General features: G+C 37.7%; 1 pseudogene across 1 annotated transcript; it reads right to left on the bottom strand.

Moving 5' to 3' along the window:
* Nucleotides 1-15,630: 15,630 nt before the first annotated feature.
* On the bottom strand, nucleotides 15,631-18,448 carry LOC307101952 (AP-1 complex subunit beta-1-like; annotated as a pseudogene). The gene has a single exon. The product of its transcript is annotated as an AP-1 complex subunit beta-1-like (transcript).
* Nucleotides 18,449-23,107: the final 4,659 nt, after the last annotated feature.

Genomic DNA, 23,107 nt, shown 5'->3' with positions numbered 1-23,107 from the left:
CTCCTTTGGTATATCTTTGGTTTGGGTTGTTTAGCCTTCTTTCTTTAATTAGCTTTACATGAATGAAATCTCCCCATTTCCTCAATCTCTGATACCTCAGCTGTGAGTCGGGCTGCGTCAGAAGGACTCAAAGACCTGGGCCAAAAGCTCCACCATCAAGGGTTTTCAGAGGTGACAGAGAAACCCTTTTCATCCTCTCCCTATCGCTTCAAAAATCACCTGTGTGGTCCCTGAGTTTCCAAAGTTCTCCTTTATTCCCCATGCCTGCCCTCACTTCACCACAGAAGATGCACCAGGCGGACACAGACAAGGAAGTGTCCATCTCTCTAGGATCTGCCATTGGGACTACAGCTCCATGGAATCCCCGACCCCCTCTCTGCTGAAGCCTGCATGCCTGACACCCATTTCTTTCCCAACAGATCTGATATGGTTGATTATTTTTTAGAACTTTCTTCTACCACAGAGGGCTGTTATATGTATCCTCTAATAGGAATATTAATAAGATGATTCTACCATTTTTTAAAATCCTTGCTGGCCTTCATTATATACACTTATTGAAATTTCCTGACATGCACCAAAAAACGTGGAGAACAGAATATCAATCATATCCACTGTATAAATGTCCCCAAATGCAGTTTTGTACTGCCATATCTTTCAGGGGTATAGACCAAAATTTATTTTGCTAAATCTATGTTCTTTTCCCAAGGACTTTTCTGCTTATAAAAATTTCCCATTTTAATCTCTGGCTATCATCATAAAAACAATTGGATTTGATATTTAGTTTAAATTCCCTATAGCATAGGGAATTAAGTCAAAGGTTCCAAAAAGAAACCCTTCTAAGAATGAAACATAGCTGTCTTAATAGGCATACAGAAACAAGACAAGAGAGTCTCAAACTGGGATATATGATTATCCTACCTTAAATTGAACATGCATCTCTAAAGTCCCATTTGGTGTTTGTACAGACAGATTGAGCTAATATATAGTGTGAAGGCATCCTTTTCCTGTATATCCACTTCAATTATTGATTTTTATGGTATATTCTACTATTTATGGTTCACTGGAGGGCTTCCTAGCAGTTCCACCAAGATGCAAGCTGACCAACCACCTAAATAGTAGGTCCAGACATCTATTTCTTTACAGGATATGCATCTGAAATCTCTCATAACTTCCCAGGGTATTAATAATATACAAGAGATGGGCATGACATGATTCAGCCTCTATCAATTTGTCTTTTGTTCAATTTTATGATGATTCTTAATTTAATAAGACTCTTAAAAATTATTAGACCAGGAGGACCTCATAGACATACTTTCTCCCCATTCAAATGTAAGTTGCCTCTTTGAATTAGATAGGCTCAGATTTTACAATCTCTCAAATATTTTAATCTTAGGAAGGATACCTTTAATCTTGGAAAGTACAGCCCCAGTACCAATAATGAAATCTCATTGTTTTTTTTTACTACTTTGCTGTTCCCTGTGTTTATCTGATAGACACCCAGGCCTAGCAAAGTGTCAGGACCATAGAACTGGTTTGCTCTGTGTCTCAAGTTTGTCTATTATCCCAGTTGAAATCTCAGTTCTAAAAATTGATTTTTTCCTGATAATTTATAATTCTTTTGGAAAAATTCATAGCTTTTTTTATTAAATCCTCACCTGAGGATATGTTTTTATTGATTCTAGAGAGAGAGAAACATCAATCAGTTGCCTCCCTGACTGGGGATGGAACCCATAACCTAGGTATGTGCCCTGTCCAAGAATCGAACCTGTAGCCTGTTTTATGTGTGGGATGACACTCCAACCAACTGATTACTGAGCTGGGTCACATTCATAGCTTTTATAATGTGTATAATCTTAGTTATTTCTCCCTCAATAGTGCTCTGATCCCATTCAAACATTCATGGCTATCTTCAGTTTGTCAAAGTCTCTGAATCCCATCAACTTTATTATTCCTCTCCTCAGGAAGGAATGTTCATCTCTAGGGTACCTCTGATTTATATGCATGCTCTTCATTTAGAAACTTTGGGCATGCTCGTATTCTTAACTTCTATTTATTAATCCATAAATTAATCGTTCTCAGATATATCTTCAAATTTAATTATACAGAATTGGCAAAAGTAAATAATTTAAAATTTGAGTTTTGCATTATCTGGGAGTCTTCATTTTGAGCAGAATTGGTTTAAATTATGTTCAGATTAGTTAACTACTGAAGCACCAACAAGCAACACACATCATATATAAATTGTAAACACAGTTTTTCCCCATGTTTTTATAGAAATGTGCACACTGTTATGGCAAATGTGACCTTCTCTTAGTAAAAGCCAGATCAGAATTACTAAGATAAACACAGGCCACAATTTTTTATACTCTATGTCTGGGTGATGGGCTATTTTAACGTTTGAAAGTTGTTTCTGCATTTCAGTTACAGCTCCTATGTTTTAGTTCTAATGAGCTGTTCAAAAACATCTTACCTCTCCTGAATGGAGTTATTCCATCTAGAGGAAGTTTCCTCATGCCAATATATAGCCCTCAATTTATTTTTATAAATTGTGGTCTTGCCTGTTTCCCCTTTAGTTTTATATAATGCTCCTATCACTTTTCTTAGATTTCAAATTCCATAAATTTCTTGAGCATTTTTCCCACAGCACAAGCAACCTCTGCATTTCAACAATTGAGTCACCTTGAAACTCACCCAATAATGCTTTTAGTATTTTAAGCTGTCCATATTTTATGTAATCCTATTCCACAGTTGTCCCAATCTTCAAACAGTGGTTCCTCAATTGGCTTTATTATTCATCTTCTTTCTGCAACTTAACAAAGTATATGTCAAGTTTTTTGCATCTTAATTTTCTCTGGTTTATTTATTTCAGGCTTCCCCTGAGATCTTTCTTTCTTATTCTTTTGCATCTCTTTGAATTATCATTGACTTCCTTAACCTAGTAACTATGAAACCCATTTCCTTCTAGAATTATTTTAAGAAATTTTATCTAGAAATATTTTTAAAGATGTGCCTTTTATTGTTTTAAACATATGCTTGATTGGTTCTAAAAGCTGAAATCTCCTATGAAGTTTACCTAATTTGGGGGCATCCCTCAATTCTTCCCAGATATGTTCTTGATTACTTCTAGAACAAAGCCTTCTTTTTTTTTTTAAATTACCCTAACCACCATCCTCTTTCATTAAGTGGTCCTCAACTTAGGGAGGTGTCTGAACATGCAGGAGGCTCTTGTGACGTCAAAATTACTGAGGACATAATTTGCTCTTGGGAATTGGGTGAAATGTCAAATATACTTACCATAAATAGGGTTGTCCCCCACCTTGGAATACTGTTCTGCCTAAAATGTCAGTATCAGGAACATATTCATGGAAAACACTAATCTAACATCATCAGATAACATCTCATCTAAATTCCCAAACTGAGATATCCCAGATACAGTCACAATTTTGTTATTTGTTTTACATTTTTGTTTGTATTGGTTTACTTTTCTTTCTGCCATTGTTCTAACAAGAAAATATTCTCAATGATATTGGGTTCCAAGGTAGTTTTAGGGTCCCAAGGTAGTATTATTTGTGGTCAAAGCCACAATATAGTTTCCAAGTTTCACAATTACTATTTATAAATGGTGAGCTGTACAACCTAAGAGTGAATAGATGGCCTAGTCTGTAATATTTACATAAATGCATTAGTCTTACATGAAGATTGTCATTTAATAAAAATATCTCATAGTATGAGATCACAGTAATCATGTGATTTATTAATCAATATTTAGATACTTCACACTCAGAAACTATTTTCTTCTTTTAATTTTTAAAAATTAAATGCATTCGGGTTACATTGGCTTATAAGATTATATAAGTTTCAAGTGTATATTCCTATGATACATGAAAATGATTTTAAATGGGTCTTACCAACCAAGAAAAACTGTCAAAGTTAAAGAAAGATCTAGAAAAGGCTTCTGGAAGATGGCAGGTGATGCAGCACCAAGAGTCTGACTACACATTTGGACAAGATTCCACTGGTAGAATCTGTTTGATAGAATTATTTGGAACTCTGGAGGCTGTTGAAGATTTGCAACTTTTAGGGGGAAATTTTGACAGTAAATTGCAATTAATTTTGGTCTATTTCATTTACTTAGTAAAGTGTCTATTCAGCTATCTATTCCCCGTCCCATTCATGTGGTTTGGCAGCTGTGTTCATGGGACAGCTAGTGCAGAGTTTACTGGAGGATGAATGAGAACAAAATATCCTGTCCTTAAAATATCAGGGGTCTCTGCTCTGATTGCTGCTTTTGATCACAGGGGTGCAGTTAAAGAAATGGACAGACATTATTGTTGCACCTCCCTCCATTTATGCAATTCCTACCTACAGGGATAGACCCCATGTTTTCTCTTTCATTTTATTTCATTTTTCAGGATCAGGGCATTAAAGCAACTACATATATAGGAAGTGATTGTGCATGCCCAGATGTCTCCTTAATGATTCTCAGCACAGAGATACTCTATAGTAATAAAAATAAAAACAGGTTTTGTTTTTTAAATAAAACCTGGGGTAGAGAAAGAGTCTGATTTCCATAGTTACCATAATATTAGATTTAAATGTCCAGCGTTTAACAAAAAAGATCACAAGGCATACAAAGAAACAGAAAAGTATGGCCCATTCAAAGGAAAAATTTAAAATTATTATTGAAGAGGATCTAATGGCAGATATGGTAGACAGAGACTTTAAAACAACTGTCTTAAAGATGCTCAAAGAATTAAAAAAAAATGAAAAGAAAAAAGTAAAAAAAAAATTAATTTGTGAACAAATGGAATATCAATAAATAGAAAACCTAAAATGAAAACAAAAAGACATTCTGGAGCTGAAAAGAACAATAAATAAAATTAAAAACAACAACACATACATAGGAATTTAAAGGCAAATTGAGCAGGCAGTCAAAACCTTGAAGATCAGACAGTGGAATTAATGAGTCTGAGGAACAGAAAAAAAAGTGGGGGGAAAAAACTGAACAGCCCTAACCGGTTTGGCTCAGTGGATAGAGTGTCGGCCTGTGTACTGAAGGGTCCCAGGTTTGATTCCAGTCAAGGGCATGTACCTTGGTTGCGGGCACATCCCCAGTAGAAAGTGTGTAGGAGGCAGCTGATTGATGTTTCTCTCTCATCGATGTTTCTAACTCTATCCCTCTCCCTCTTCTTCTCCCTCTCCTTCTCCCTTCCTCTCTGTAAAAAATCAATCAATAAAATATATTTGAAAAAAAAAAAGTGAACAGAGTCTAAGGGACTTGTAAGACCACCATCAAGAAGACTATATACACATCATGAGAGTCCCAAAAAGATAAGAGCCAGAGAGAAAATTTTTGAAGAAATAATGCCTGAAATTTTCCCAAATGTGATGAAAGACATCAATATAAATATCCAAGAAGCACAAAAACCTCCAAGATGAACTCAAAGAGGCCCACACTAATGTACCTTATAATCAGCCTTTCAAGAGACAGAATATTGAAAGTTGCAAAAAAACAAAACAAATTGTGACATACAAGGGATCTTTAATAACATTATCAACAGATTTATCATCAGAAATGTTAGGGGGCATAGAGTCAAAATGCTAAAAAAAAAAATCTATCAACCAAGAATCCTATAAACAGCAAAACTGTCCTATCAGAGTGATAAAAAAAATTAAGCTCTAATCCCTGGTAAACAAAAGTTGAGGGAGTTTGTTATCTCTAGACCTGCCCTATAAGAAATGCTCAAGCGCCAAAGCCGGTTTGGCTCAGTGGATAGACCGTCGGCCTGCAGACTGAAAGGTCCCAGGTTTGATTCCGGTCAAGGGCATGTACCTTGGTTGCGGGCACATCCCCAGTAGGGGGTCTGCAAGAGGCAGCTGATCGATGTTTCTCTCTCATCGATGTTTCTGACTCTCTATCCCTCTCTCTTCCTCTCTGTAAAAAAATCAATAAAATATATTTAAAAAAAAAAGAAATGCTCAAGGGAGTCCTGCAAGATGAAATAAGAGGACATTAGACAGTAACTCAAAGCCATATAAAGAAATAATGATCTCAAATAAAGTAAATACATTTTCATTTATAAAATCTTATATTATTGTAATAATGATTTAGAACTGCATTAAATGTTCTCTATATGATTTAAGAGACTGACACATTTAAACCAACCAAAAAAAAAGTTAGTGAAAATGTGATTATTACTGTGACTTCGATTTGTAACTCCAAATTTTGTTCTCTACATAACTTAAGAGACTAAAATATTTAAAATCTTAGTTTAGGGGGCTTGGAAGATGGCGACTGGCAAGAAGGCAGGGAGGGAGAATGTGTGAGAGAGTGAGGGAGCAATAGAAGAATGTGTAGATGTGTGTATCTGTGAGCTAGGGACAGTTAGATCCTGCAGGTCTTCCGGGAGAGGGGGCTGCCAGATCGGGCAGTCTTGAACTGCGAAACTCTGCTGCCACTGCGGACACTCCGGGGCAGCCAGCATGGGTACAGAGACCAAGCCATCTTGAAGAACAGGACTGCTTGTGACTAGGACCCTAACCTCACCACCACCCAATCTGGTTTCAGATGCAAGCCGCGACCCTACAACCACTTGGGACAAAGACCTGCAGACCCATGGAGACCAAGACTCCAGACATCCTGGCCGAAAATTACTGTGAGTCACGGAGCCCATCCCCCTCCATGCCGACCCGCTACAGTGGCATAGGACCTGCCAGACCCTCTCCGCATGAGCAGGCTTCCTGCTGACACAGGGCGGCTGTGCAACTGAAATTTGACTCTGGGTGCATTCACACAGGAGTCTGTTTCCTGTGGCACAGGATTGGGCCTCCCACCGACACAGGGTGGCTGCGCTGCCCGACTTTGACTCTGGGCATGCGGACATGGGGAGTTTGTTTCTTGCAGTGCAGGAGTGGGTCTCCCCCCGACACAGGGCAGCTGTGCAACCTGACCCCCAAGCAGACCAGGGACCCTGATTCTCTGTGTGAGAGGCAGCACTGAGCATCAATGACTTGACTCTCAGTGCACACGGATCCTGATTCTCAGTGCATGCACACTGAGTGCCTGTGACTTCAATTCCCGGCACATGAGCACACAGGGACCCTGATTCATGGCCTGAGGCCGCACCAAGCAACAAAGACTCTGATACTCAATTCTCAGCACGTGCATACGGGGTCTCTGACTCCTGGTGCATGCTAGGGGACTCTGATTCTAGGTGCACACATGAGGCCACACTGAGCACTGGTAACTCTGATTTTTAGGGTGTGTGGCTCCCACCAACCCACAGCCGCCACATGTCTTGGTGTAAGAGCTCTTCAGTGACACTCGGGTGGCGCGATGCTCCCACTGCACACAGCTCAGGCCCGTGCAACTTGGCATTTGGACCTTTGGGTGATAATTAGACTGGGGAGACAACAAAATAATCCACAGAGGAAATAAAAGAGGAATCACCAAGAAAGGAAATAAGTGAAACTGAGGCATGCAATATGACAGAAAAATAATTCAGAGTAATGGTCATACAGCTCATAAACCAGATGAATGAGAAAATTAACAACCTATGCAAAAATCAGGAAGAAATCAAAAGTTATATAGCTACAATCAAAAACACTATGGAAGGTTTCAACAGTAGACTAGAAAAAGCGGAGGACTGAATTAGTGAGTTAGAAGATAAGGTAGAGAAACAAGCCCAATCTGAACACCAATTTAAAAAAAAAAAAATTAAAAAGTGGGAGGAGAGCCTAAGGGAGGTTTGGGACAACACAAAATGAAGTAACATATGTATAATAGGGGTGCCAGAAGGACAAGAAGAGCAGCAATAATTAGATAATCTATTTGAAGGAATAATGACAGAAAACTTCCCTGATATGGGGAAGAAAAAAAGTCACACAAATACAGAGAGTCCCAAGCAAGATGAATCCCAAAAGACCCACACCAAGACACGTCATGATTACACTGGTAAATATCAACGACAAAGAGAGAATCTTAAAGGCTTTAAGAGAAAGTCAGAGATTTACCTACAAAGGATACCCCATCAGATTATCAAATGATTTCTCAACAGAAACACACCAAGAAGAAGAGAAAGAATGAAATATGCAAAGTGATGCAAAGCAAGGGACTGAATCAAAAAATAATATACCCAGCAAGGCTATCATTCAATATTGAAGATGAAATCTGGAGCTTCACAGACAGAAAGGGCCTAAGGGAGTTTATCACTACCAAGCCAGCAATGTAAGAAATGCTAAAAGGAATGTTGTAAAAAGAAGAAATAGAAAGGGAGGAAGAAACACAAGCATAAAGCATAGAAATGGCTACAAACAAGTACTATCTACCTAATAAAAGAGTAACATGCTAATTGACCGTACCTTCATGATGCCCACCAGCCAATCAGGAGTGAGCATGCAAATTAACCCAACAAAGATGGCAGGTTAATTTGTATACACGGGCAACAAGCGGCTGGGGGCGGGGCGGACATTTCCACCGCTCCGGGCCTCTGGGCAGCTTGGGAAGATGGAAAGGCGGCTCCAGGCTGGAGCGGAAAGGCGGCTCTGGCCAGAGTGAAGGCAGTGCCGGGAGCCAGGAGAAGGAAGGCCCATTCTGCATGAATCTTCGTGCATCGGGCTTCTACTTGTCAATAATAACATTAAATGTAAATGGATTAAATGCTCCAATCAAAAGACATCAAGTGAATGAATGGATAAGAAAACATGACCCATATATATGCTATCTACAGGAGACCCACCTCAGAAAAAAGGGAATCACACAGACTGAAAGTGAAGGTATGGAAAAATATCTATCAGACAAATAAAAATGAAAGAAAAAAGCTGGGGCAGCAATACTTATATCAAAGTGAGGACCATAAAAAGAGATAAGGAAGGCCACTTCATAATTCTAAAAGGATTGATACAACAAGAGGATGTAACTGTGGCAAACATATATGCACCCAATGCAGGAGCACCCAAATACATAAAAATAAATAAATAAATAAATAAATAAATAAATAAATAAATAAATAAATGAATAAATGAATAAATGAATAAATAAATAAAAATAACTTCTGGAAGATATCAGGAGAGAGATTGACAGCAATACAATCACAGTAGGAGACTTTAATACCCCATTAACATCACTGGATAAATCCTCTAGACAAAAAAATTAGAAAAGAAACAGCAATCCTAAATGACTCACTAGATCAAATGGATTTAATCAACATCTTTAAAACATTCTACCCCAAAACTACAGAATATACATTTTTCTCAAGTGCACATGGGACATTTTCAAAGATAGACCACATATTGGGACATAGGCAAAGTCTCTCCAAATTCAAGAAGACTGAAATCATATCAAGCATCATCTCATATCACAATGGCATAAAATTAGAAAACAACTACAATAAAAACAATCACAAAAATTCAAACACTTGGAGGCTGAATAGCATACTATTAAAAAATGAGTGGGTTACCAAAGAGATCAAAGAAATAAAAAACATCCTGGAAATAAATGACAATGAAAACACAACAATCCAAAATATTTGGGACACAGTGAAAGCAGTCTTGAGAGGGAAGTTCATAGCATTACAGGCCTACCTCAAAAAACAAGAAAAACTGGTAATAAACCATCTCACTCTGTAAATTGAAGAATTAAAAAGAGAAAAGCCCAGAGTGAGCAGAAGGAAGGAAATAATAAAGATCAGAGCGGAAATAAATGACAAAGAGACCAAATATACAACAACAACAATAACAAAAAACACAATATAAAAGATCAATGAAACCAAGAGCTGGTTCTTTGAAAGGATAAACAGGATTGATGAACCTCTAGCCAGGCTCACCAAGAAGCAAAGAGAGAGGACCCAAATTAACAAAATCAGAAACGAAAGAGGCAAAATAACAACAGACCCCACAGAAATACAAAGAATCATAAAAAAAAAAAAATACTATGAGCAATTCTATTCCAACAAACGGGTCAACCTAGAAGAAATGGATATATTCCTAGAAAAATATGACTTTCCAAAACTCAACCAGGAGGAATAAAAAAATCTGAGTAGGCCGATATCTATGGAGGAAATTGAAGCAGTAATCAAAAAACTTCCAACAAACAAAAGCCCTGGACCAGATGGCTTCACAGTGGAGTTTTATCAGATATTCAAAGAAGAAATAAAACCTATATTCCTCAGACTAATCAAAAAAATTCAACACGAAGGAACACTTCTAACTCTTTCTAGAAAGCCAGCATTACCCTAATCCCAAAACCAGATAAAGACAATACAAAGTAAGAGAATTACAGGCCAATATCTCTCATGAACATAGATGCCAAAATTCTAGCAAATCAAATCCAGCATTACATTAGGAAGATCATACACCATGACCAAGTGGGATTTATTCATGGGATGCAAGGATGGTACAATATCCTCAAATCAATAAATGTGATACACCACATAAACAAACTGAGAGATAGAAACCATATAGTCATATCCCTTGATGCAGAAAAAGTATTTGACAAGATCCAACAACCTTTCTTGATAAAAACTCTCAGCAAGGTGGGAATAGAAGGATCATACCTCAACATAATAAAAGCCATATATGACAAACCCACAGCCAACATCATACTCAGTGGGCAAAATCTAAAACCATTTTCCCTAAGAACAGGAACGAGACAGGGATGCCCACTCTCACCACTCCTGTTCGACATAGTACTGGAAGTACTAGTTATTGCGATCAGACAAGAAGAAGAAATAAAAGGTATCCAAATTGGAAAAGAAGAAGTAAAACTGTCCTTATTTACAGATGACTTAATATTGTACATAGAAAACCCCAAAGACTCTATCAAAAAACTACTAGACTTAATAAATGGATTCGGCAATGTAGCAGGATACAAAATTAACACCCAGAAGTCTATTGCTTTTTTATGTACCAATAATGAACTCAAAGAAAGAGAAGCTAAAAAAGCAATCCATTTACCATTGCAACAAAAAATTTAAAGTACCTAGGAATAAATTTAATCAAGGAGATAAAGGACCTGTACTCAGAAAATATCAGGATGCTAAAAAAATAGATAGAGGAAGACATGAACAAATGGAAGAATATACCATGTTCATGGATTGGTAGAATCAACATCATTAAAATGTCCATACTACCCAAAGCAATCTATAGATTCAGTGCAATCCCCATTAAAAACCAATGGCATACTTCAAAGACCTAGAACAAACTCTCCAAAAATTAATACGGAATAAAAAAAGACCCCAATAGCTGCAGCAATCTTGAGAAAGAAGAACATAGTTGGAGGGATCACAATACCAGATATCAACCTATACTACAAAGCCACTGTTCTCAAAACTGCCTGGTACTGGCATAAGAATAGACATATAGACCAGTGGAACAGAACAGAGAACCCTGAAATCAGCACAAGCCATTATGCTCAATTAATATTTGACAAAGGAGGCAAAAGCATACAATGGAGTCAAGATAGTCTCTTCAATAAATGGTGCTGGGAAATTGGGTCAGATACATGCAAAAAAAATGAAACTAGATCACCAACTTAAACCACACACAAAAACAAACACAAAATGGCTAAAGGACTTAAATGTAAGACCAATTATATAAGACTCCATAGGCAGCAATATAGCAGACATATGTCATAGCAATATCTTTACTGACACAGCTCCTAGGGCAATGGAGGCTAAGGAGAAAATAAACAAATGGGACTACATCAAAATAAAAAGCTTTTGCACAGCAAAAGAAACCATAAATAAAACAACAAGAAAGCCCACTGCATGGTAGAACATATTTGCCCATGATATTTCAGATAAGGGTTTAATCTCCAAAATTTACAGAGAACTCATACAACTTAACAAAAGGAAGATAAATGATCCAATCAAAAAATGGACAAAGGACCTAAATAGACACTTTTTGAAAGAGGGCATACAGAAAGCCAAGAGACATATGAAAACATGCTCAAAGCCACCAATCATCCAAGAGATGCAAATCAAAACAACGAGATACCATCTCACACCTGTCAGAATGGCTATCATCAACAAATAAACAAATGACAAGTGCTACAGAGGATGTGGAGACAAAGGAACCCTCTTGCACTGCTGAGGGGAATGCAGACTGGTGCAGCCACTGTGGAAAACAGTATGGCGTTTCCTCAAAGAATTAAAAATGGGACTGCCATTTGACCCAGTATTCCCACTTCTAGGAATATATCCCAAGAAAACAGAAACACCAATCAGAAAAGATATATGCACCCCTATGTTCATAGCAGCACAATTTACAATAGCTAAGTTTTGGAAATAGCCTAGGTGCCCGTCAGCAGATGAGTGGATCAGAAAACTGTGGTACATCTACACATGGAATACTACGCTGCTATAAAAAAAGAAGGAATTCTTACCACTTGCAACAGCATGGATGGAACTGGAGAGCATTATGCTAAGCGAAATAAGCCAGTCAGTGAAAGAAAAATATCACATGATCTCACTCATTTGTGGAATATAAAGAACATTATAAACTGAAGAACAAAAAAGTAGACACAGAGGCAAAGAAGCATAGAACAGACTGTCAAACTGCAGCAGGAAGGCTGGGGAGGGGGAGGTAAGAGATCAACCAAAGGACTTGTATGCCTACATATAAGCATAACCAATGGATGCAAGAAACTCGTGGTGGGGGGAGTTAGGGGAGGGTGAGGGCATGTGCTGGGTTAGGGGTGGGGGAGGCTGGGGTAAAGTAGATGGGGAGAAAAAGGAGACATATGTATTACTATTTGTAATACTTTAAGCAATAAAATAAAATTAAAAGTAAATAAAATCTTAGTTTATGTTTTAGAGGCACACAATGTATAAAGATGTAAATGTATGCCATCAATAACCAAGTGATATGAGGAAAGAAATATAAAGGAACAGAGTTCTGTATGTTGTTGATAAGAAATTAAATTTGAGAGCTGTTTAGGAGGTGACAAGACTTGATCATTTGAACAAATTAAGAAATGAAAGGAGTCTTGGCTGACTTCTAGATTTGATTTATTCAGTGATTGATTGAATGGTAATGCCTATGAGCATAGGAAGGAGAATGATCAAATTTGAGGAAAATACAATGAGTCTATGAATAAAGCTATTGACTTTCAAATGATTAAGTAAATACAGGAAACAAAATTCAGTACAGATCTGAATAGATCATCTGGGACCTCAGGAATGGGACCAAGTGAAACTACAGATGTATGTGTTATTGGAAAATGGCAGTTATGTAGAGATAATTTGGGGGGAAAATACAGAATGAGAAGATAAGGCAACCAAAAAAGTGTTATTTAAGAATGTGTTTAGCAAGATAAACATAATACCACAATGATATAACAGTATTTAAAAAGGCTTATTTTCTCACAGAACCAGAAATCCAGTGGTGAAAACTCCAGGGGTTTTTGCCATTGTTAAACACTGCCTTCCAAGACTTAGCTTGTTTCCTTGAACTACTTGTTTTCACTGAATCTGCTAGTGTTGGCTTTCACGCTCACATTTGCTAGTTCATAGTTATGAGAACACTGCACTCCTGTTTCATACATACATACATTCTAGACAGAAAAAAATAAAGTAGAAATAGGAAGCGTCAACGTAAGAAAACAAAATGTTTTTTTTTAAATAACCCTAAAATATACTTCATTGACCAAAATAGTTATATGACTATACCTAACTAAAGAGATTCACAAAATTATTTTGACCTACTATACCTAAATGAGAATCACAAAAGTATTTTGAACTCAGTATATTGCTACTCCAAACCAGTACATTTGTATTAAGGAAGAGTGTAGGAAGTGCTAATGGTAGGCAATTCATAGTCACCCTAAGAAATAAAAGAAGTTTGCTTCAGGGCTTATCAGAAGAGGCAGCCCTGCTGAAGAATATGGAGAGAGAGCAGCTTAAAAGACCATGAGATTCTTGGAGAGAACAGTGACATGTAATTCAAACAAATGGGAAGTGAGTAACAGCAGTATATATGGGTAGAGTTTGTGTACAAGAGACTTGATGAAAATGTATATTGAAATAGCTCTGAAAACAGTAGCCTATTGTCTTCTTGTTTAAACTATTTCATTTGCACATGAACTGCCCTCCACTTTGAAAAAACTGCCCTTTTATCTCTATTTTTTAAATTCTGCACTACTTGTTTACCTTCTGTGATGATCTTTACTTTATAATGTCTTAGTGAACTAAATATATTTAATCATATAAAGCAAGTTAAGATTGATATGTAAGTGCAATGGAAAAAGAGTAAGGAGTAAAAATAAATTAACAATAATTATAAAAATCTTATTCTCAGGAAGTAAGCAGTCAGAAAAAGAGAAATGGATGCAAGAGACATTGCGAGAGAAAAAAACAAAAACTTGATACAGCTTGAATTTGGAATGGGTTTTGGATAAGAGTGAGGGTGAGGAATAAGACTTATGCCTTAATTGTCTTTATGTGTCCATGCACTAAGCATACTGTTTTGATTATCTTGAGCACGAGATGAATGCTTGCTGAATTTCTCTTGTCATACAGCTCCACTGCACTTTTCCCATTTTAAATTAGAAGTGGAACTGTTTGAAGAAAGAAGTTCAAAAAATATTCATCACGTACCCAGGATGACCAAAAGAGTCTGCTAAGCATGAGCACACATAAAAACAATTAAAGCATCGCCTGTCTTCTCATAAATCATATAAAAAAATCTTCAATACAAGGTGAAACTGCAAGTGGCTTGATAAAAATTAAATCAGACTGTATTGAACATGAACAATATGTAAACTATTATATCTTAAAGATACCAAGATGAATAATGTACCATCAACTATTATTAATAGAATTCTAGTCCACTTAGAAAAGGGAGAACAGATAGTATGATGATGGCCACCTTAAGTGTAGCAACAACCATTTGCTTTACAATGTATACATTTTCTCACTGTTCTTATAACAACATGAAATAGAGGATTTCTGTCCCCATTTAAAGGACAAAGAAATAAGCCTACAAGTTAAATAAATATATAAGATATCAAATAATGGTATGCAGATTTGAAGCCAGATCTGATCTCAACACATGTTCTTTCATTATGCCATTTCCCTCTTGAAACAGAATGTGAATCTGTGCATTGTCAAGAGGAAGACATGGCATTCAGTTGGGTCTCTCAGGAATAAATATTAAATTAAGAATGTGTGTGTGGATAACTACACTTACCTTTATATTTTTCTATTAAAAAATAAACCTTGGAGATTGTTACTTGTGGCTTCTTAAACTTTTCCCCCCCCCCCCAGATATTTTTCCTTTCATATTTTTGGTCTTTTTATGCTTTTGAAATGAGCTCTCAATATCAAAATATCAAGTTATATTAAAAAAAAAATTCCAGCCATTGGCACAGTACGGAGAAGCCCCCAAGTTAGGACAGACACCAGGAGGCAAGAGGTGGGAATGACTGAAGCAATGGTTAACAAATGTTCACAGAAAGATAAAACTATCCAGCAGGCTGTGCCCTGATTTAGCACAAGTTTGACTAGTCACTACAGTGGTGGGTGGCCTCAGTGTGCTTAGGTTCAGATTCTACACGGCAATACGATTTCTTCCAGTTAAGAGTTCCTGGCTTGTACTGATCACACGGTGGCCTGAGGGCACAGGAATAATCTATTAGTTTTTCAAAATGCTTTCAGAGACCTGATAGACATACTGAGAGACTTCGGGAGCTCTACACCTCAGTGACAGCATATAATTGGGGTTTCCTGACTGGATACATAGCTCAGCCAAGATCCAAAGGCCATTTGTGAGCTTCAGAGGTTGGGACAGCATGCCGTGTCCTTCCACATTCCTCTCAGCAATAGTATAAATGTTGTTTGCAACTTGCTGGAAACCGTGTCAGCATTTAAATGGCATTCCTTCATCTGAAACAGAAGGTCCTTTTCACTGCAGAAATCCTTCCATGTTGCAAGAAAGACCTGGTGCTCCATTTTGCCATCTTCTACAAAAAGCACATTGAGTGGGATGAGGCAGCTGAAGTAGAAGATGTCAATCCTGTTTTCCACAGCCACCTGCAGGTTTTTCAGAGGTTCCATCTTCATGACTGGGCCCAAGATGTTGAGATTCAGGGAGACATCAATGCTCTGGTTTGGCATCGGTGGTGTATGGCCAGAGGAGTTCTGGGGATGACACCAAAGCTGTTCTTATTAACCTGGATTGCAAATTCTGTCATGTGCGGCAGAGCTTTGTTGGTGAAGTTCAAGTCTATATAGATGTGCCCCTGATGATGAATAAATATTCCAGAAATCTCTAAGCATTTAGCCTTTACTGCAGACAGCCTTAGGAGCCACATATCCACCATGTGTATGCCTATCCCTGTACAGAATTCAAAAAAATCATTCAGACCACTACTGACCACAGCAAAAGTGGGTGAAGGAGCAATAGTTGTGGGCACTGATAATGGCAGGAAGGATTGTCCCACTGTTGGACTTCCTCCAATGCTTCCGCCAAGCTCACTGCCAAGCGGAATATCTAGTTCTCCTCCCAAGAGATCCATTGCTCCCATCTGCATGGCGGACGCCTGTGTCACATTGACTGGGGAACCAAGGTCAAGGTTCAAAGGGTCTCCCAGAAGGTCACCTTGAGAGGGAATAACCTGACGCTGTTCCAGGTTGGGGGTAGTGGTGGTGCCAACAGGACTGTCACCTGCATCAGTGCTCCCATGATGTATTGGCAAGTGTTTGTGATAGATTCATGATTTCCTTCCACAAAAGCATTGGGAGGCTTGTGGCACAAAGAGGCAGAGAACCACTGTGGCAGATTAGCTCATCCAGCAGAGTTGGCTCAATGAGATCTGTATCCTCAGAGATCCTTGGCTTCTCAGACAATACTACTTCTTTGGCTGTGACAGAGTCCATTGAGAGAAACTTCCAATAAATGTAGCCCCTGTCTCATAGATCAGGATTATCAGAATCCTGAGTTGCCAAAATCAAGACCAGTTCCTGTGCTTCTGATGGTTTCTTGAGAAATAGCTTCACTATGGCAGTAAGCAGAGTGAGCTGCAACCTGGGTGCTTTCGTCATGAGCACCCTCCAGAGAACGCTCTAGTAACTCATCTGCATTGTCAATTCATTCAGCATATTCTCCCACAATCCAAATCATAGCTGCTCGATCATCTGGATCATCCAACGAGTCCAAGTTCTCACAACAGTGACAATGATACTTTCATACTAGTTGGGATACTTGCAGAAGATGTCACTGATTAAAACAATCACCTCTTGGGCCACATAATTTACTTTGGTCTTGAAAAGATCAAGCAATTTGCTTATACAATGTTCTGCATATTGTTCCACCTTGATGGCACAATGTCCAATGGCCCAAACAGCTTTGCAAACAAAGTCAACACCAAATTTTGGACATATCCTTCAGTTACACCAGAATCTGAACAATTTTAGCTTGGGATTCCAAAAGAATCGTGATGTCAAACTTCTCTGGTGTAACATAAATGGGATCATTATACTTCACAAAGAAGACTTTGATTTCCTGCTTTAAAATTTCAGGCATTTTTTGGACAATTAGGTTGATGTTCTTCAGGGCGATGTACTGCACCTCTGGCTCCCCAGACAGCAAAGTGACAAGTGGAGGGGCCAACTTCTTCAGCAACATACTATAATAGAGTACTTGGGTAACAACTCCATACATTTCATTAGGAATTTTACTGTGAAAGCCCCACAGCTGAGTTGGTATGAGATAGCCAGGGAGTTACCCACTCACAGATGCTCTGAGCCTCCTGGTTATTCTTTAGAATTGTAATTGGACAGGCAGTGCAGAATGAAAATCTGGTCCCATTCAGAGCACTCATTCAGGGCTGTCAGCACCTTACTAATGTTCTGTGGGCTCAGATCGAATAAGTTGCTGTGTGGGTGTGATTCACTGATTTCAGATAACATTGCTACAGCATTAGCCACCCTTGAATTTGAATCTGCTACGAGATCCTGCAGAGAATTCGTAAATCCCCAATCTTCCACCATTTGAGCATTGATATCATGGCATGTTGCCAGGCAGATTGCTACAGTTTTCTGAACACAGGTATCTTTATCCTTCAAGCACTTGTGGAGAGACTCACGGAGATATTCTATAATCTTGTCCACCTGATGCACCCCATGGTTCTGACTGCCAAAGCCTGAGTTAGAGGATTGGGATCTTCACAGTCCTTCACAAAGCTATAGACATCCAGGTTGGCCATGTCTGGCTGCCTGTCGGCATAGTTCATCAAGTAGAGATACACAAGCTTCTTTAGTTCCAGGTTGTCAGTCTGCATACAGTTCACTACATCTGGAAAGAGAGTGCTAACATCCTTCCCCACAGTCATAGCAGCAATTACTTTCTTCACAGTATCTTTCCTCTTTTCTTCCTTTTCATTATTGAGTTAAGCCTTTAATTCAAAGATTTATCCTTTTTTACTGGTTATGAAGTACTTGGAGACAGTCATGGAGTTGTCTCTTTAATAATGTACACCAGAGGCAAGGGCCAGGTGGCGGCAGCAGCCAGAGAACACAGCCTCAGTGAAGTAATGGTTTAGTGACCTTCACTTTCCCATCAAGACCCTGAGGCATCAGAGGAGAGTGAGAAGGAAAACCCATCACAAGTATAAACCTTTTTTAAGTCCATGTTTGGTCTTGAAAACCGGTATGGATTTTACTTTCACTCCACGATATGTATATTCTATAAGTATAGAATTTTATTTTCAATAAATAAACAGCTTTCCAACAAGATGTATTATTCTTCACCATGTTGTGTCATATGCTTTGCATGCTCAGTATTCATCCAAGAGTTTCATTTTCCATAGTTGGAAGGAAACTCAGTTGAGGTAGCATTCAGAGAGCTTGCAAAGTTTAACCTTTTGCACTCGGATGTCGAGTGTGACTCAGCGTCGGTAGCAGGAATCGAGAAAAAAGCAAGCGAGTGCAAAGGGTTAAGGTATTCAATTTGATTACAAATCAAATGTGCTTATCTGAGAGGAATCAAGAGTCCATTGTTGCCATCTGAATATGGGCTATATTATTGTTTTAATTGGGAAGCAAACAAACGTTTTTCTGAAAAGTATCCATGCCATCATGATTATAAAAACGGAGTTGAAGTTTAAATAAAACATTATCTGTAATATTTTGACCTCTTTCTGCATGGAGCTGGCAGTTCCACATACTTGTCTTTTATCCCCTTTTATACTCTTTTAAAAAATTCCCTTCTGATCCTGAATGGAAAAAAGTTCTCAGCTAGAATGAGTTTATTTGGTTTCTGAGTTTTGACGGAGATGTCTACTTGTGTTTATTGTTTCTAAAATTTTGGCAGGATAAAGAAAAGCATTTTTGCTTTTAAAAATCATAGGGGAATATTTAAATTAATAAAAAGAAAATGAGAGCAAGTTTAGGCCATTATTTTGAAGCAAGTAGGCAATTCAAAGTCATAAGGCAGGGTTTCAAAGAACCATTGCCTAAAAATGCTTTCTTCTACCAAATCGAGACTAAATTTAATTGAAACAAATAATCCATTTAGTCCAACAGACTTAAAATATTTTTCCTTTTTATTTTTATCCAAGTACCTGTACATTAATATATCCTCCCCAAATATATTGCTTATCATATCTACTACCTCTGCCTTATTTCTAATATTTTTCTGTCACTTATTTAACCTGTAAAATGGTACAAGTAAATCTGAATGCATTACCTTTAACCAAAAATATGTACACACTATCATATATTCAAACTTATACACAAATACACACACACATACACGCATATCTTTGCCTTGGGAAGTTTGACACAGAATTCCATGCAAAAAGAGCAGGCAGACTTTGCAGAAGACCATCATATTTTTAAGCTTTACAGATCATGTGTTCTATGCCCTGGCCAGTGTGGCTCAGTTGGTTGGTGTGTCATCCTGTACACTGAAGGTTTCACGGGTTTGATACCTGGTCAGGCCACATACTTGAGTTGACCCAGTTGGGGCACGTAATGGGAGGCAACCAGTTCATTTCTCTCTCACATTAATGTTTCCTTCTCTTTCTCTTCTCTTTCTCTTCTCTTCTCTTCTCTTCTCTTCTCTTCTCTTCTCTTCTCTTCTCTTCTCTTCTCTTCTCTTCTCTTCTCTTCTCTTCTCTTCTATCTCTCTTCTCTTCTGTTCAAGAAAACTTGATCTGGAAACCCAACTGTGATCTGTAAATTTAATCCACCCACATTTTATATCAGAAGTGTCAGCTGGAGAACTAATATTTCAACAGATAAAGAACTCTTTTGACCTTCCCTTAACATGTTCTAAGGTCCTTAATAGAAGGAGTTGACATAAATAGGTCAAAGAAAATTTCCTAGAGGAAATGATATATGAATTCAAAGTAGGTTGGGTAAAAATATCTAATTAAGAAGGGGAAAAAGAGCATTCCAATCAAAAGGAACAACATATAGAAATGGTGAGTATGAAGGACTGGAAGAAGGCTAGTGGCACTGGATGAGAGAAAGTAGGGAAGACTGGTGTAAAGAGGAAACAAGAGAGCAGGGTATAAAGGTTGCATTATTCAGGGTGCTGAAGGCCATAGTCAGAATTCTATCCTCTTTCCGAAGAACAATATGTATCATTAAAGGGTATATAAGCATAGGGGGAATGTGATCAGAAATATATTTTGACATATTGCTCTGCAATGGAGAATAGGTTAAAGGAAAGTTTAGAGATTGCTGGGAGATTAGTCTGTAGGGTGTTGAGAATTCTATAACAACAAGTATAGCAGGGAATGTTGTGCTAGCATTGCACATGCAAAAAAATAAACAATCTGAGAAATATTTATGAAATATGATTGGCAGGACTTGGTGATGGTTTAGATGTGGAAGGTGAAGAATAACACCGTGTCCAAGATGACTACTAAGTTCCTTGCTAGTAAAATCTACAGTGCCATTCACAGAGACAAGGAAGGCTAAAAACAAAAAAAAAAAAAAAAAAAAAAAAAAAACTAGAAATGAGAGAGAATATCATGAATTTACTTTTTATATATCCTGTATTTGAGGTGCTTTTGAAATTGCCAAGAATGGATATCAGAGAAGGGTCCTGGGTCAGTGCATCTGTTATCTCTGTATAACTAGCTAGAAATAGTAGAAGTCATAAAGGTGAATAAAGGCATCAGAAGTGAGAAATGAGAGATTCTATGACTAAGCTTAAGCAACTTCAATTCTCATTGACCCACTCTGATGAACCTGATAAGCATAGCGAGAGGTAGGAAGAAAATCAAAGGGCATCATTGCAAGAAATTCAAATAATGAGAATGTCTCAATGCAAGAGGGTAGAAAATAGTGCTGAATGTTACTTAAGCAGACTAGAAGCATATACAAAACTGTTCTTTGACTTGTATGTTTATATGCAAAACCCATTGACACATGGTGTGGTAAAGGTGAGGGGTAGGTGAGGGCTAGAAGGGATCATTGGGGGAAAAGATATCCGTAATACTTTCCAGGAAGATGATTGTGTTTCTTATCAGGAGCTGTTTGGTAGAGACAAGGTGCTAATGCCAGATCAGGATTTTAGGAGTGAGAGATAATAAATGAATACAGCAATTATAAACATATCTTTTGAGAAAAATTGTATTAGAATTCCATGGCTCTACATGTTGGTGAAATGATATCAAAACTCACACCCACACCAGAAACATGAACATTAATCTAGATCCATACGTCTACTTTACTTTCTACTACCTGTTTGCTTTGAAATCTGCAAAATTCTGTCCTTGAAGACTTACATAGCAAGCAGCAGCATAGGCTAAAAAGAATATAAGCCATGGACTTAAATCCCAAATCTATCTATGACTAGCTGTAAACCTTGAATAAGCTGCTTAACCTCTCTAAACCTTTATTATCTCATTACTAGAGGCCCAGTGCACAGATACATGCACTGGTGGGGTCCCTCGGCCTGGCCTGCGGGGATTGGGCAGAAACCACCAGTCCAACATCCCCCTAGGGGTCACAGAGTATGAGAGGGCACTCCACAAAGTTGCTGTCGCTTTGCAGCTCCTGTGTTGAGCATCTGACCCCTGGTGGTCAGTGTGTGTCATAGCTACCAGACTGTCATCCAGTTGCTTAGGCTTTTATATATATATATATATATATATATATATATATATATATATATATATATATAACACATCACTAAGGAAATCTCTCTCATGGAGCTGGTTGGGAATTAGATTATATACGTGAAATATCAAGTAAAATGCTTAGTACACAAAAAATATAATTAAATGATAACCCTTTTAAATATTACAATTAAACATCTTTTCTCTGTGTCTCCTTTTTCTTCACATCAATACTGCTGTTTGGGTTTTCATCAGTGTTTGCTGGTTTACTTCAGTTGTCCCTTAATTTGCCTTTCTTCAACTCATCTTCCAGATTGTTGCCAGTATAAACTTTCTAAATGGCATATAATATAATCATACTGTCGCCTTGCTTAAAATACTTAAAATATTTCAATAATCCTCCCTAGCTTTCAGAATAAAGTTAAAATTTCTCAGATTATCATCCAAGGTCCATCATGTCCTTATGCTTGCTTTAAAATCCTACTCTATTTCCTGCCATTTTCCCACAGGAACAATTCTGATAAACTCCACAGAACATTTTGCTTATTCATCACACAGACTTCTCACTGTTCACAGAGCACTTTGTTCTATCCCTTCATCAAAACTAAACTTAACCTCCACTGTAAAGATTTTCTTGAACCTCATATAATGGATTTTCTTTATGCGCCAGCATCCAGAGCATTTCTCTTTCTTATGTAGTGGGGTAAACCACATTGGATCTAGACTGCCATGGATCAAATATTGACCCTGATATTTATTAGTTGTGTGCCTTTAAGCTAATAACTTTAACTCACTTTTCCCATCTGTAAAATGAAGATCACATTAAAGGTGGCTTATTGTAAACTTTAGATTATAATCATATAAATCATTCCAGAATTTGTAAAATAAGTGTTCTTTACCAAGCAGAAATAGAGCTTTTAAAAGTAAAATCATGGATATCAACAATACAAGCAATTTTTCATAAAATATAAAATTATCCATATTTTATCTGAAGTAATAAGTATAATGTGGGAAAATCTATCCTAGCTCCATTTTTCA

The sequence above is a fragment of the Cnephaeus nilssonii genome (assembly GCF_951640355.1).
Source record: "Cnephaeus nilssonii genome assembly, chromosome: 6".
Lineage (NCBI taxonomy): Eukaryota > Metazoa > Chordata > Mammalia > Chiroptera > Vespertilionidae > Cnephaeus > Cnephaeus nilssonii.
Note: the sequence above shows the minus strand (reverse complement) of the source record. Positions and strands in the feature narration are given on the sequence as shown.